Raw genomic sequence first — 14,902 nt, forward strand, 5'->3', positions numbered from 1 at the left:
CAATAGGCACAAAGAACTAAGCATTGCAGATATCCTAGATGAATGTAGGAAGTGCAGGAACAAAATTAAAAAGGAAATGAGGAAATCAAAGAGAGGGCATGAAAAAAACTAGCAAGTTAAAGAAAACCCAAAGATGTTTTAATAAGAACATAAATAGGAGCAGGAGTAGGCCATCTAGCCCCTCGAGCCTGCCCCGCCATTCAATAAGATCATGGCTGATCTGAAGTGGATCAGTTCCACTTACCCGCCTGATCCCTATAACCCCTAATTCCCTTACCGATCAGGAATCCAACTATCCGTGATTTAAACATATTCAACGAGGTCGCCTCCACCACTTCAGTGGGCAGAGAATTCCAGAGATTCACCACCCTCTGAGAGAAGAAGTTCCTCCTCAACTCTGTCCTAAACTGACCCCCATTTATTTTGAGGCTGTGCCCTCTAGTTCTAGTTTTCTTTCTAAGTGGAAAGAATCTCTCCACCTCTACCCTACCCAGCCCCTTCATTATCTTATAGGGCGCTATAAGATCCCCCCTCAGCCTTCTAAATTCCAACGAGTACAAACCCAATCTGCTCAGTCTCTCCTCATAATCAACACCCCTCATCTCCGGTATCAACCTGGTGAACCTTCTCTGCACTCCCTCCAAGGCCAATATATCCTTCCGCAAATAAGGGGACCAATACTGCACACAGTATTCCAGCTGCGGCCTCACCCATGCCCTGTACAGATGCAGCAAGACATCTCTGCTTTTATATTCTATCCCCCTTGCGATATAGGCCAACATCCCATTTGCCTTCTTGATCATCTGTTGCACCTGCAGACTGGGTTTTTGCGACTCATGCACAATAATCCAATTTGCTATTATTTCCTCCAAAGTGAATAACCTCGCATTTGTCAATGTTATACTCCATCTGCCAGATCCTCGCCCACTCACTCAGCCTGTCCAAATCTCTCTGCAGACCTTCTATGCCCTCCATACTTTTCCACTTATCTTTGTGTCGTCTGCAACCTTTGTTACCCTACACTCAGTCCCCTCCTCCAGATTGTCTATATAAACGGGAAATAGTTGAGGACCCAGTACCGATCCCTGCGGCACGCCACTAGTTACCATCTGCCAACCAGAAAAGCACCCATTTATTCCGACTCTCTGCTTCCTGTCGGATAGCCAATCCCCAATCCACGCTAACACCCTACCCCCAACTCCGTGTGACCCAATCTTCTTCAGCAACCTTTTGTGAGGCACCTTGTCAAACGCCTTTTGGAAATCCAAAAACACTGCATCCACCGGTTCCCCTCCGTCAACCGCACTAGTCACATCGTCATAAAAATCCAACAAGTTAGTCAAGCACGACTTTCCCCTCATGAATCCATGCTGCGTCTGCTTAATCGAACCATTCTTATCCAGATGGCCTGCTATTTCTTCTTTAATGATGGATTCCAGCATTTTCCCAACTACAGACGTTAAGCAGTGACAGACGTTAATGGTAAAATGTTAGTTAAGGAAAAAGATATGACCTATTGGAGATGAAGAAGGGAACTTGTGTGTTTTTGAAGCGGCTGTGAGAAGGGTTTTAAATTCACATTTTATCCCTATCTTTACAAAGAAAAGGGATGATGCAGGCATGGTAGTCCAGGAGGAACACTGAATATTGGACAGGATAATCATAAAGAGAGGGGAAGTACTTGAAGGATTGGAATCCTTGAAAGTTGATAAGTCACCAGGGCCAAATGAATTGTTTCTGAGGCTGCTGAAAGAGGTCAGGGAGGAGATAGCAGATGCTCTGAGGATGATTTTCCAATCCTCACTAGATACGGGGGAGGTACTGAAGGACAGGAGAAATGTAAACATAGTTCCATTGTTTAAACAGGATCGAAGGAAATGCCAAACAATTTAAGGCCAGTTAGTTTTGCATCGGTGATGGGAGCATAGTAGAATCAATCCTGAGATAGGGTTAACTGTCACATAAGAAAGCATGGACTAGTTAGGGATGGTTAAAGGGAGGTCTTGCCTCAAATTTGACTGAATTCTTTGAGGAAATGACAAGGAGGGTTGATGAAGGTAGTGCAGTGGATGCTGTGTACATGGATTTTAGCAAGGTGTTTGACAAAGTGGCACATGGCAGATTGGTTAAAAAAATAGAATCCCATGTAATATGAGGTAACGTGTGGCAAACTGAATCAAAAGTTGGCTTAGTAACAGGAAACAAAGGGAAGAGATTGGATAGGTTGGGGCTATTTTATTGGAACAAAGGCAGCTGAGAGGTGACTTGATTGAGGTGTACAAAAGTATGAGGGGAAGAGATAGAGTGGACAGGATAAAATTGTTTCCCTTGGCAGAGAGCTCTAGAACCAGGGGACATAGATTCAAGGTAAGTGGCAAAAGATTTAGAGGGGACATGAAGAATTTTTTTTTTACATAGAGGATAGTGGGTGTCTGGAATTCATTGTCTGAGTTGGTGGTGGAGGCAGAGACATTAAGTCTTTAAAAAGTACATGGATCGGCACCATGAATGTTGTAAGCTACAGGGCTTTGGGCTGGGTGCAGGAAGGTGGGATTAGAAAAGGCACCTGGGGTCCTTAGGTTAGCATGAACAAGATGGGCCAAATGACCTCCTTCTGTGCTGTAACTTTCCTATGGTTCCATGGTTCCAAGCCCACAGGTGCAAACTTACAACCTCATCCCACCCAACCTTCGGCAACACGAGTTGATATGATCAGGGAGAGGTGAAAAAACAAGAAACATGCCTGGTTTCTCACTTCCCCGGATCTTGCCCCACTTTTGCCAGTGACATTGACTTTGTACTATTGTCCAGGCTCACTTGACTGTACCTGCTTGCTGGTCAAAGTTCTCACCGGCGAGAATCACAGATAGTCTCCACCAGCAGGAGATCAGACATGATGGCCTGGTCAGGGGGTTTGAGGCCATTAAGGCCCCTGGGTGGTTTTGGGGGGGGGGGGGGGGGGGGGAGAGAGGGGGGAGGAGGGCAGGGCCTGGCACCACTTGCCAGGCACCATGGCAGTGTCCATTGGGCACCATAACTGTGCTGGTGCAGTGCCAAGGAAGTGAGGCCTAAGTGCAGATGGAGCCAGAGTGGGGGTGCAGCTATGATTTTGGGGGGTGGAGGGGAAAGGGAGTTCCGCAGAGGTGGGAGGGAGAGAGAGTACTCTGCAGATGGGGGCAATTGGGGGGGGGGGGGGGGGGGGGGGGGAGGAAACTCTGCGGGGTGGCGATTGGTGGGGGGACAGGATGGTGGGGAGGGGGGAAATCTGCAGATGGTACTGATCGGTGGTGTGGGTCGGGGTAGATTGGCACAGTGGTTATAGGTGGGTGGGTGGATGCCAAAGTCTGTGAGGAGGGTGGAGGTGTGGCAGGAGATCTCCCATATCAAGCCATACTCCTGGAGAGCAGATAAATTTCAAATGCTAATGACATTGTGTCATAAACCACCTTTCACAATGGTCAGAATTACAGGCCATTTGTAATTGCTCCACAACTTATGTCCATATTTCTTTCAACCCTTTCCTTTGTAAAGGAGTATCATTTATGTTAATTGGACAATGATGTTAATGATGATACAAGCATGATATCAAATTAGATGATCAAGAGACTGTGAAGGAGGAGGAACAGTGTGAAAAGAGAGCAATATTTCTTACCATGCATGTCTTAATTGTAAATAAATAGGTTAATTAATGAATTACATTAATGTCCAAGCCATAGTGTAAGAGTGACCTCATTTAGCCCAAAACCAAAATGGAGCTTAGAACAACGATCCAAACCAGGGTAGCAGTGCTGGAGACAGCAATTTATAATAACTGTTGCCACTGATCTTAAACCCATAGGAGAAAATCTTGGACCATAGATCTAAAAGCAGAAAAAAAACAAAAGACACATCTTGCAGAAAGTGAGCCGGTGAAAACGTCTGCATCAGTTGAACAGTTGCTGCCCCTTTCACAGACCTTTGGAAACAGTGAGGTTCCGCAGTAAAGACAATGATGGGAGATCTCGAGGGGTCAGTTTTAAAGGTAACAAAGAGTTTTGAGCTTGCAGGGCGAGACACATAAACACCAGGTCAGTGTCCATTGTTATGCCATTGAGCCTATTACAGACAATATCTTGGCAAGGTAAGGCATCAAGGAGACCACGATGTCCTATGAGAAGGTTCTGATGGTGTTTGATACTTATATCAGTGATAAGAAAACTCTGGTAATTGAGTGGGTGAGATTCACCTAAAGCGGCCAGAGACCAGGTGAATCCAGTGATTAATTTTAAAGTTTATTTTATTAGTGTCACAATTAGGCTTACATTCACACTGCAATGAAGTTACTGTTAAAATCCCCTAGTCGCCACACTCCTGTGCCTGCTTGGGTACACTGAGGGAGAATTTAGCATGGCTAATGTACCTAACCAGCACCTCTTTCGGACTATGGGAAGAAACCGGCGCACCCAGAGGAAACCCATGTAGGTGTGGGAAGAACGTGCAGACTCTGCACAGACAGTCACCCAAGCCAGGAATTGATCCCTGGCTCCATGAGGCAGCAGTGACATAGACAAGCCAACGGCTTAAAATAAGAGCTAATCCACAACCATATAGTAGTTGGCGTACTTCATTTCTTTCAAACTAAAGATAATTTAACTATAGAAAAGGCGGTACGGTACAGAAGGCAGGTAGAACTGCAGAAGGAGTAACTTTGGGAATACTCCAAGGCTCTGGAAGGGTTGATCTGTTATGTAGGCCTGAAGTCAGGAGCCCCACCCACCAAAACCAATGAAGTGGCAGGAAAAACTATTTCATCCATTTTAAAAATGCTCCTGATGTGCCAAAGAAACCACATTGCTGAGAGGAATGTCCAGCAGGGGGAGCCAAATGCTTTCTATGGCAAGAAAGGACATTTTAAATATGTCCGCAGGTCCAAACCTCCATTTAAAGCAAGAAATTTGGAACATGCTTCCAATACTTTTAAACTGCATGAAGTCAGGAATAAAACAATGGAAGTTTAAGATTTCCTAGGAGAAATAAAAGATTCTGATTAGAGATTCTGGTCTGTAGAACGGGCATACTCTCTTTCACCTTCTTCCGTTGAGAAAAAGATACAAAAGTCTGAGATCACACACCAACCGACTCAAGAACAGCTTCTTCCCTGCTGCCATCAGACCTACCTTATATTAAGTTGATCCTTCTCTATACAGAGGTATGACTGTAACACTATATTCTGCACCCTCTCCTTTCCTTCTCTTCTATGTACTCTATGAACGGTATGTTTTGTCTGTATAGCGCGCAAGAAACAATACTTTTCACTGTATACTAATACTGTATACTATACTGAGACATTAACAAATCAAATAGAACTGGAAGTCAAATGTTACAGAACAGAATTTAAACTGGACATGAGCTGGTGTCTCAGTCCCTATCAAGCAAACTGAAGTGGCTTAAAGAATTTGAAATTCAGCTTTCCAAATAAAACAAGGACCAGGAGGCACAGACCCCAAAGTAAAATGGTCAGATCACCACAACTCATAGACACAAAGACAAAGAAAGTCATGAAACTCTATTTTGCAGAACCGGCAAATTTCTCTGCACAGCAGGGAAGTGTGTTCAAGACTTGGGCCATGATTTTTCTTGGAGTGGCAATCAGCTTACTTACTGGCTTACTAGCGCTTAAATTCTAAAGTACCTGTCTCGCCAACAGGTACTTGTTCAGGCCTGATAAAACTCGAGTAGTGAAGCACACCCTCAGCTCCAGCAATGAAGTGTAAAAGGAGAGGAGCGTAGGAAGACATGTCACCTTCTTACATCACTGATTTCATTAAAACAAATGGAGAAGGTAAACGATTGGGATGTTGGGATTCAGACATTGGGGACATGGAGTTGGGACTTGGACATCGTTGGTTTGGGGAGGGAGGTGAGGGGTGTGCTCAGTCTGGTCTTTAAAATAGTCACACTCAAGTTAGAAGTTCTTTTTCTCCAAATTCAGAGTAACTACATGTGCAAAACTGGCAGAACAATCTGAAGTTAATGATTTAAATCACTTCAATCGAATGGTTTCAGCCCAAGGCAGTTGTCCAGGGGAAGTTGGTTCTTCTGAACAATTGCCAGGTAAACTCTTTCTGGAAACCTCCAAGAGGGATTCCCCAGCAGATTTTTGGGGTGCACCTCAAATCCAACACTGGGGAGCCAGGAAGTCACGGGCTCATTCTTCTATGGAAAGCCAATGAAATAACACAGAGTGGGACAATATTTCGGAATCAAATTCTAAAGCTGTTCCAAGGAATGGGAAAGCTCAAAAGTCTCACATCATGCTGCTACTAGATGCCAAACCCATCTGCTGATTTACTCCCAGGAGGGTACAAAGTCAAAGCAGAAATCAAAAAAATACTGCATCAAGGCATAAACTGAACTGTCACAGAGCCCACAAAATGGTGCTCAGGGTTGGTGATAATCCCTAAACCAAATGGTGAAATCAGGCTCTCAGTTGACTTGACAGTTAAACAAAGTTGTTCAAAGAGAAATACACCCAAAGTCTTCTGTAGATGATAATCTTATGAACTTGTCCAAAAGTTTTCTTTTTACAAAGCTGGATGCAAACAGTGGGTTCTGGCAGATACTCCTTGACCAAGCACCAAGGTTGTTGATAATGTTCCATCATACCCTTTGGTTGGTAATATTTCAATCGACTTACCTTTGGCATATTCTCTGTGCCACATACCTTTCAGCATTTAAGTCCAACATCTTCAAGACATGAGGGAAACATTTGTCACATGGATGATGTGCTCATCCATGTTGCTACCAAAGAAGAGCACGACCATAGAGTTGGTGAGGTTTTTGATTTGATTTATTGTCACATGTATTAACATACAATGAAAAGTATTGTTTCTTGCGTGCTATACAGACAAAACATACCCTTCATAGAGAAGGAAATGAGAGAGTGCAGAATGTAGTGTAATAGTCATAGCTGGGGTGCAGAGAATGATCAATTTAATGCAAGGTAAGTCCATTGCAGGGAAGAAGCTGTTCTTGAGTTGGTTGGTACGTGGCCTCAGACTTTTGTATCTTTTTCCCGAAGGAAGGTGGTGGAAGAGAGAATGTCTGGAGTACGTGGGATCCTTAATTATGCTGGCAGCTTTGCCGAGGCATCGGGAAGTGTAGACAGAGTCTGGTTTGCTCTGTCTACACTGGGGCTGCATTCATGACTTTTTGTAGTTTCTTGCAGTCTTGGGCAGAGCAGGAGCCATACCAAGCTGTGATACAACCAGAAATAATGCTTTCTATGGTGCATCTGTAAAGGTTGGTGAGAGTTGTAGCTGACATGCCAAATTTCCTTAGTCTTCTGAGAAAGTAGAGGCGTTGGTGGGCTTTCTTAACTATAGTGTCGGCATGGGGGGGACCAGGACAGGTTGTTGGTGATCTGGACATCTAAAAACTTAAATCTTTCCACCCTTTCTACTTCGTCCCCGTTGATGTAGACAGGGGCATGTTCTCCTTTATGCTTCCTGAAGTTGATGACAATCTCCTTCGTTTTGTTGAATTGAGGGAGAGATTATTGTTGCCACACCAGTTCACCAGATTCTCTATCTCATTCCTGTACTCTGTCTCATCATTGTTTGAGATCCGACTCACTACGGTGGTGTCGTCAGCAAACTTGAAAATCGAATTGGAGGGGAATTTGGCCATACAGTCATAGTGTACAAGTATAGTAGGGGGCTGAGAACACAGCCTTGTGGAGCACCGGTGTTGAGGATTATCGTGGAGGTGGTGTTGTTGCCTATCCTTACTGATTGTGGTCTGTGAGTTAGGAAGTTCAGGATCCAGTCACAGAGAGAGGTGCCGAGGCCCAGGCCACGGAGTTTGGAGATGGGTTTCATGGGAATAATAGTGTTGAAGGCTGAGCTGTAGTCAATAAATAGGAGTCTGACACAGGTGTCCTTGTTATCTAGGTGTTCCAGGATTGAGTGCAGGCCAGTGAAATGGCGTCTGCTATGGACCTGTTGCGGCAGTAGGCAAACTGTAGTGGATTCAGGTAGTCCGGGAGGCTTTAATTGATTCATGCCATAACTAACCTTTCGAAGCATTTTATTATGATGGATGTCAGAGCCACCGGCCGATAGTCATTAAGGCACGCTGCTTGGTTTTTCTTAAGTACCGGGATGATGGTCGTCTTCTTGAAGCAGATAGGGACCTCAGATTGTTGTAAAGAGATTGTCTTAAAAGCATTTGAACAGGCAAGCTTCACTCAGACTGAAAAATGCAAGTTTAACAAAACAACAATCAGATTCATAGGCCATATTATATATAGTAAAAAGGAATTAAAGTAGACTCCCAAAATACCAAGATGATTAAAGAATATGTTCAGCCTAAATGTGCTGTGACATACAAATATTTTTATGTATGTCAACTAGGTGGGGAAATTCATCCCAAATTTATCTGCAATCAATGTGCCCTCATGAAACCTGCTGAGAAACTGTCAACAACAATATTGAGGGAGTTGAGCAGAAGAATGCATATGAGAGGATAAAGAGCAACTCAACCCATCGGACATCATTGTGCAATATGATCACAAACTACCAAATACAGTGGCAGCAGATGCATCATTGATGGGGCTTGGAGTCATATGTCCACAAATTCAGGAAGATGGCAAGAAACAAACAATTTCTTATGCCTTTAGAATATTGACAGACACAGAAAAACATTACGCAACAATTGAAAAAACAGTATTTGGCGATGGGAGCCTGTGAAAAATTTTCTGATTATTTAATTAGCTTGCAGTTCAGGATTGAGACAGACCGTAAACCTCTGGTCACGCTCCTGAACTTTAAGGAAATCATAAAGATGCCGCAAAGCATACAGCGTTCCCAGCTCAGACTCATAGGCTACTACTATATCACAGAATACATGGCTGGAAAATGACACTGCAGATGCTCTGTTGATGGCTACAAAACAAGGCTTAGATTTCATCTGAGGTGGGATGATATTCTTCCATAACAACAGAAACCCTACCAGCCTCAGAAACAAGTTCAAAGAGATTAAAGAAGCTCAGTTCAAAGAAGCAAAATGTATTCAGGTCAGAGCATATTGCCAGGATGGTTGGCCTGAATATGTCACGAGCAATTTGGTGTTAAGGTAATATCATGAGCAATGGAAACATCTGACAACCGTTGATGATCTTCTTGTCGTCAATGACAGACTGGTTATTCAGAGAGCGATGCAAGACGACATTATCCCAAAACACATGGCTGTCATTTGGGCATAACAAAATGCAGAACACAAGCACAACAGTCTATATGTAAGCTTAAAATCCACAGAAGAGCTTATTTGGATATGCCATACCTGTGCCATCAACATCAAGAACCTACAGAACCATTACTACCATCAACATTTCCTTGGCAAAGGCTAGGAATGTATCTGTTTGACTTCAGAGGGAAAATTTCTCAGTTGTTAACTATTACTCTCACTGGTTGGACAGCAGCATACTCCAAATACTGTAGAAGCAGTGGTATGAGCCTTAAACCACATTTATTCCACACATGGTATTTCAAAGTAGTCTTGGACAACAGTCCAGTTTATAAGTGAACACTTTAAACAATTCACTTAAGAATATAGATTTCACCATGTGATCAGTTTGCAAGCTAATGGAGAGGTGTAAAAACCATCAGGGTGCTTAAGAATAATGGTCTAGATATGCACTTAATTACAGGGTGATGCCATTAAGTGATGGACTTTTCGCCAGCAGAACTATTAATGGGGAGAAAGTTAAGGACTCAACTTCCTTCATTACAGCATAAGCTAACATCACCTTAGAAGATCACAAGCTAGTAAGACTTGGGGAAGAAACTCAAAAGGATAAACAGTCCAGATGGCATAATCACAGGCATAGAGTTAAAAGGCTATTCACATTTTGAATAAAAGTTATGGATAAGGGACACCAGGGCTGAAATTTTGTCCTGTAGCAAACTCACCAGTCACAATCATATTCGGACACAACTGAGTGTGTCTTCTGGGCCACATGGCTTCCTTCTGTGCTGTAACTTTTCTATGGTTCTAACTTGGAATTCTCCGGTGAAAAAGGAACAGCTCTGATACTGTTAGAAGCCGCAAGAAAATAATTATTTGAGTAAAAAGATAGGGGATGACAAGACATACTCCACATTAAAGAGAGAAGTGGCATTCCTGTTTATGAAACAAGCATAGACATTCACCCTCAACCAAAAGTACTAAAGACAAGATAAGGAAGAAAAAGCACCAGATAGGCTCAACTTGTAATGTTAAGACGTCGGAGGAGATGGTGGGAAATGTAAATAGTTTAATAAAACAGTTTAATAATTTGAGATTACACTTGATGGAAGATATAAAGAGTTAATTAGACAATTATGTTAATGATGATGTAAGCATGGCATCAGATAAGATGAACAAGGGACTTTGTAGAAGCAAGTCACAGAACAGAGTGTGAAAATTCAGCAATTTTTCTTATTATGTGGTCTTGGTTGTAATCAAATAGTTTAAAAACAGTATAGGCTATATTCAAGTTACCCAGTGTAAGAGGAACCTCATTCAGCCTGCAAACAACACAGAACATTAGGACAATTATCCAAACCATCCTCCTCAAAGGCCAACTCTGATGTAATCACAATTATCTCACCAGCTAAAACAGCAAATCTCATGTAGTGATCAATATTCAGAGTGCAGTATAGTTGATGATTAATAATATTAATCATGTCATTGCTGCTGGTTTAACTTGAGTAATTGGTTATAGGTTAATATATTATATAGCATATTACTGAGACAGATACATTGAAGAGGAATTAGTGCCTGCTCCATATCCACAATTCCAAAAAATATTCAATACAGAAGCTCAGATTCAAAATGGATGTTCCAGCTGTTATGCTGGATTAGAGAAAATGAACAAAGGACTAAAACAATGAAGGGGTTTAGTTTTGTTAATATGTCCATTGCCCCATGATAAAACATGATCAAAATTTAGTAACCTAACGGTAATTTGATCAAATAATCTGTTCTTGTAGGTAAACATTATTTGATTATTTGACAGTAAAATCGCCATCAAATATTTTCAATTCGAGGTGGTTTCTTAATTTACTGTACTTTTTGGAATCAGAAATAAAAGTAATTTTTAAAATTAGATTATATATCCAAATTCAAAATGCAACAGAAATTTTGAGATGCTATCACAACTTTACATTAGGAAATCTTGCGATAGTTTAGCCCCACAGTGCTTACTGGATAACTGTTTACTAGCATTATCATTGCTTAATGATAATTCAGGTGAGGTGAGAGTGACAGTCCTTGACATCAAGGCTGCATTCGACTGAATGTGGCATCAAGAAGCCCTAGCAAAACTGGGATCAATGGGTATCAGGAGGCAAACACTCCGCTGGTTGGAGTCATACCTGGTACATAGGAAGATGGTTGTGGCCGTGGAGGTCAGTCATCTCAGGTCTAGGACAACTCTGAAGGAGTCCCTCAGGGTAGTGTTGTAGGCCCAACAATCTTCTGCTGTTTCATCAATGACCTTCCCTCCATCATAAGGTCGGAAGTAGGGATGTTCACCGATGATTGCATAATTTTTAGCACCATTCGCAACTCCTCAGATACTGAAGCAGTCCATGTTTAAATGCAACAAGATCTGGACAATTTCCAGGCTTGGGCTGATAAATGGCAAGTAATATTTGCGCCACACAAATGCCAGACAATGACATCACCAATAAGAGACACTCTAACCACCACCCCTTGACATTCAATGGTATCATCACCACTGAATCCCCCACTGTCAACATCCTTGGAGTTACTATTGACCAGAAACTCAACTGGGCTCACCACATAAATACAATGGCTACAAGAACAGGTCGGAGGCTAGGAATACTGCAGCGAGTAACTCACCTCCTAACTCCCCAAAGCTTAACCACCATCTACAAGGCACAAGTCAGGAGTGTGATGGAGTACTCCCCACTTGCCTGGATGGGTGCAGCTCCAACAACACTCAAGAAGGTTGACACCATCCAGGACAAAGCAGCCCGCTTGATTGGCACCACATCTACAAACATCCACTCCCTCCACCACTAATGCTCAGTAGCAGCAATGTGTACTATCTACAAGATGCACTGCAGCAATTCACCAAAGGTCATTAGACATCACCTTCCAAATCCACAACCACTTCCATCTCGAAGGACAAGAGCAGCAGACACATGGGAACATTATCACCTGCAAGTTCCCCTCCAAGCTGCTCACCATCCTGACTTGCCATTCCTTTGCAGTCGCAGGGTCAAAATCCTGGAATTCCCTCCCTAACGGTATTGTAGGTCAACCCACAGAACATGGACTGCAGCGATTCAAGGCGGCAGCTCACCATCACCTTCTCAAGGGCAACTAGGGATGGGCAATAAATGCTGGCTAGCCAGCGACGCCCATGTCCCACAAATGAATTTTAAAAATCCTTATTATCATCCTGGAGGTTAGCATTGACCAAACACTGAACTGGACTAGCCAGATAAATGCTGTGGCTTCACGAGCATGTCAAATGTTCGGAATCCTGTGACTCTCCAAAGCCTATCCACTAGTTATAATGCACAAGTCAGGGGTGTGATGTAATACTCTCCACTTGCCTGGATGAATGCAGCTCCAACACCACCATCCAGGACAAAGCAGCCTGCTTGATTGGCATCCCTTCCAAAAACAAATTTACTCCCTCCACCAGGATCGAATGGGTGGCAGCAGTTGTACCATCTACAAGATGTACTGCAGAAACTGACCCAGGCTCCTTAGGCAGCACCTTCTAGCCACAACTGCTACCATCTAGAAGGATAAGGGCAGCAGATACATGGGAACACCATCACTTGGAGTTCCCCTTCAAGCAACTCATCTGGACTTGGAAATATATCGCCATTCCTTCAATGTCTCTGGGTCCCTATGAACTCCCTTACTAACAGCATTGAGCATGTACCTACATTACAGGGACTGCAGTGGTTCAAGAAGGCTGCTCTCCACCATCTTAAGGGCAATAAGGGTAGGGCAATAAATGCTAGCCTAACCAGTGATGCCACATCCTGTAAATGAATTTTAAAAACTGGTTCTCCACCATCACAGAAAAACTACTCGCCATTTATTAATTAAGGAAACTCATCTGTGGGTTCATGTGATTTTAACAAATCGCTCTTGAATCAAAGGTAACACAAGATACCAAACTAACATTGCATCAGTTGACATTTACTATTTTAATTGGACATGTGCAACCAAAATCTGTTGCATATAGGACCCATCAGGATTCTCATAGCTGCCTTGGACAAATGTATACACACAAAAAAACTTGTTCAATACTCAATTTGTAAAACAAGTACATAAAACTTGAGGGAAGTTTTCAAATGCATTGACTGACAACAGCTAAATTATTGCTAAGACCTAATGCCTTCAGATTGTTATGTTTGCATAGAACTAGAACATAGAAAGTGTTACACATTTAAAGTTTTCTTTTGGATTGCAACATAGCCTGAATACACAAACTATCTGTTTAAATTACTGGTTTAGAAGTGACAAGGTTTGCTGTTTATTTTAAGCACCAGATACAAGCAGCATGTTATCTGATAGCAGAAGGTCTACCACAATCTCATCAAAACTATAAACCCTTGTTTTCAATAAATTGAACATGTTGGAGGTGATATTAATGGCTCGCCAGGTTGCGTGGCGAGCTGGTAAGATTGTAAGAGAAGTGAAAAACCATTTTGTTGTCTCTTGCCGACCCTGGATTATTGGCGTGAGGCTGATTTAAACATTTAAATCTATTTGAAATAAGTGAGCCCGGGACATAATCATCCAAGCTTAATTGCCTCAACAGCCTTGCCGGTGAAAGTTCCCACCGGCGAGGATCACATATGGTCCCCACCAATGGGGCCCTGTCGTGATGGCCTCACTGGTGGGACTAGAGGCCATTGAGCCCCCCCCACAGGTGGTTGGGGGTAGGGAAGCAGTGCCAGTCTGGCATCCTGGCACTGCCCACCAAGCACCAGGCAATGCCTATGGGGAGGCTGAGGTGGGGGTCTGTGCACTCTACAATCAGGGATCAATTGGGACAAAGGGGGGGGGGGGGGGGGGGGCTATGAGGGGACTGACAGATCTTCAGTGTTCTATGAACACTTCACATAAAACAGATTGGCACAATAGTGCCCTCTAGCTGTCAGCAACTGGATTTCTGTTGAGAAGACTCCATCCACTCCCCCTACTGGCGTGAATGGCACATTGTGGGGGGGAGAATTTTCCCATCCTGTCCATCCATGGCAGGAATTGTAGCGGGTGGGGGGGGGGTGCGGACCATGCAAAGGTCTGTTGACCTAGAGTGGGATTTTCCAGTTATGAGGATAGTGCGGCTGGAAAATCCTGCCCATTGTCTTTTTTTTTGCACTAGGTGGTCATGTCTGAAAGCGCGCCAAAAAAATGGGCGCGATTCTCTCCCGTTTTCACGCTCATTTGGCACTTAGAATTTTTTTTGGTAAGACTGCCCCCTTTGAATAAGAATGATTTTGTTCCAGAAGACAACAGATATTGGATTCTGATTCCAGAAGATAACAGATATTGGCGTAGTACTGTCCACGTGAAGCATGATGTGGAGATGCCGGCGTTGGACTGGGGTAAACACAGTAAGAAGTTTAACAACACCAGGTTAAAGTCCAACAGGTTTATTTGGTAGCAAAAGCCACACAAGCTTTCGAGGCTCTGAGCCCCTTCTTCAGGTGAGCCCCTTCTCACCTGAAGAAGGGGCTCAGAGCCTCGAAAGCTTGTGTGGCTTTTGCTACCAAATAAACCTGTTGGACTTTAACGTGAAGCATGACATGGAATATTTTGGTATAATAAAATTATACAAACACTAATATCAGTCTCTTACTTCCTCTCAAATTTAAATTGCAAA

This window comes from Mustelus asterias, chromosome 20, assembly GCF_964213995.1.
Source record: "Mustelus asterias chromosome 20, sMusAst1.hap1.1, whole genome shotgun sequence".
Taxonomy (NCBI): Eukaryota; Metazoa; Chordata; class Chondrichthyes; order Carcharhiniformes; family Triakidae; genus Mustelus; species Mustelus asterias.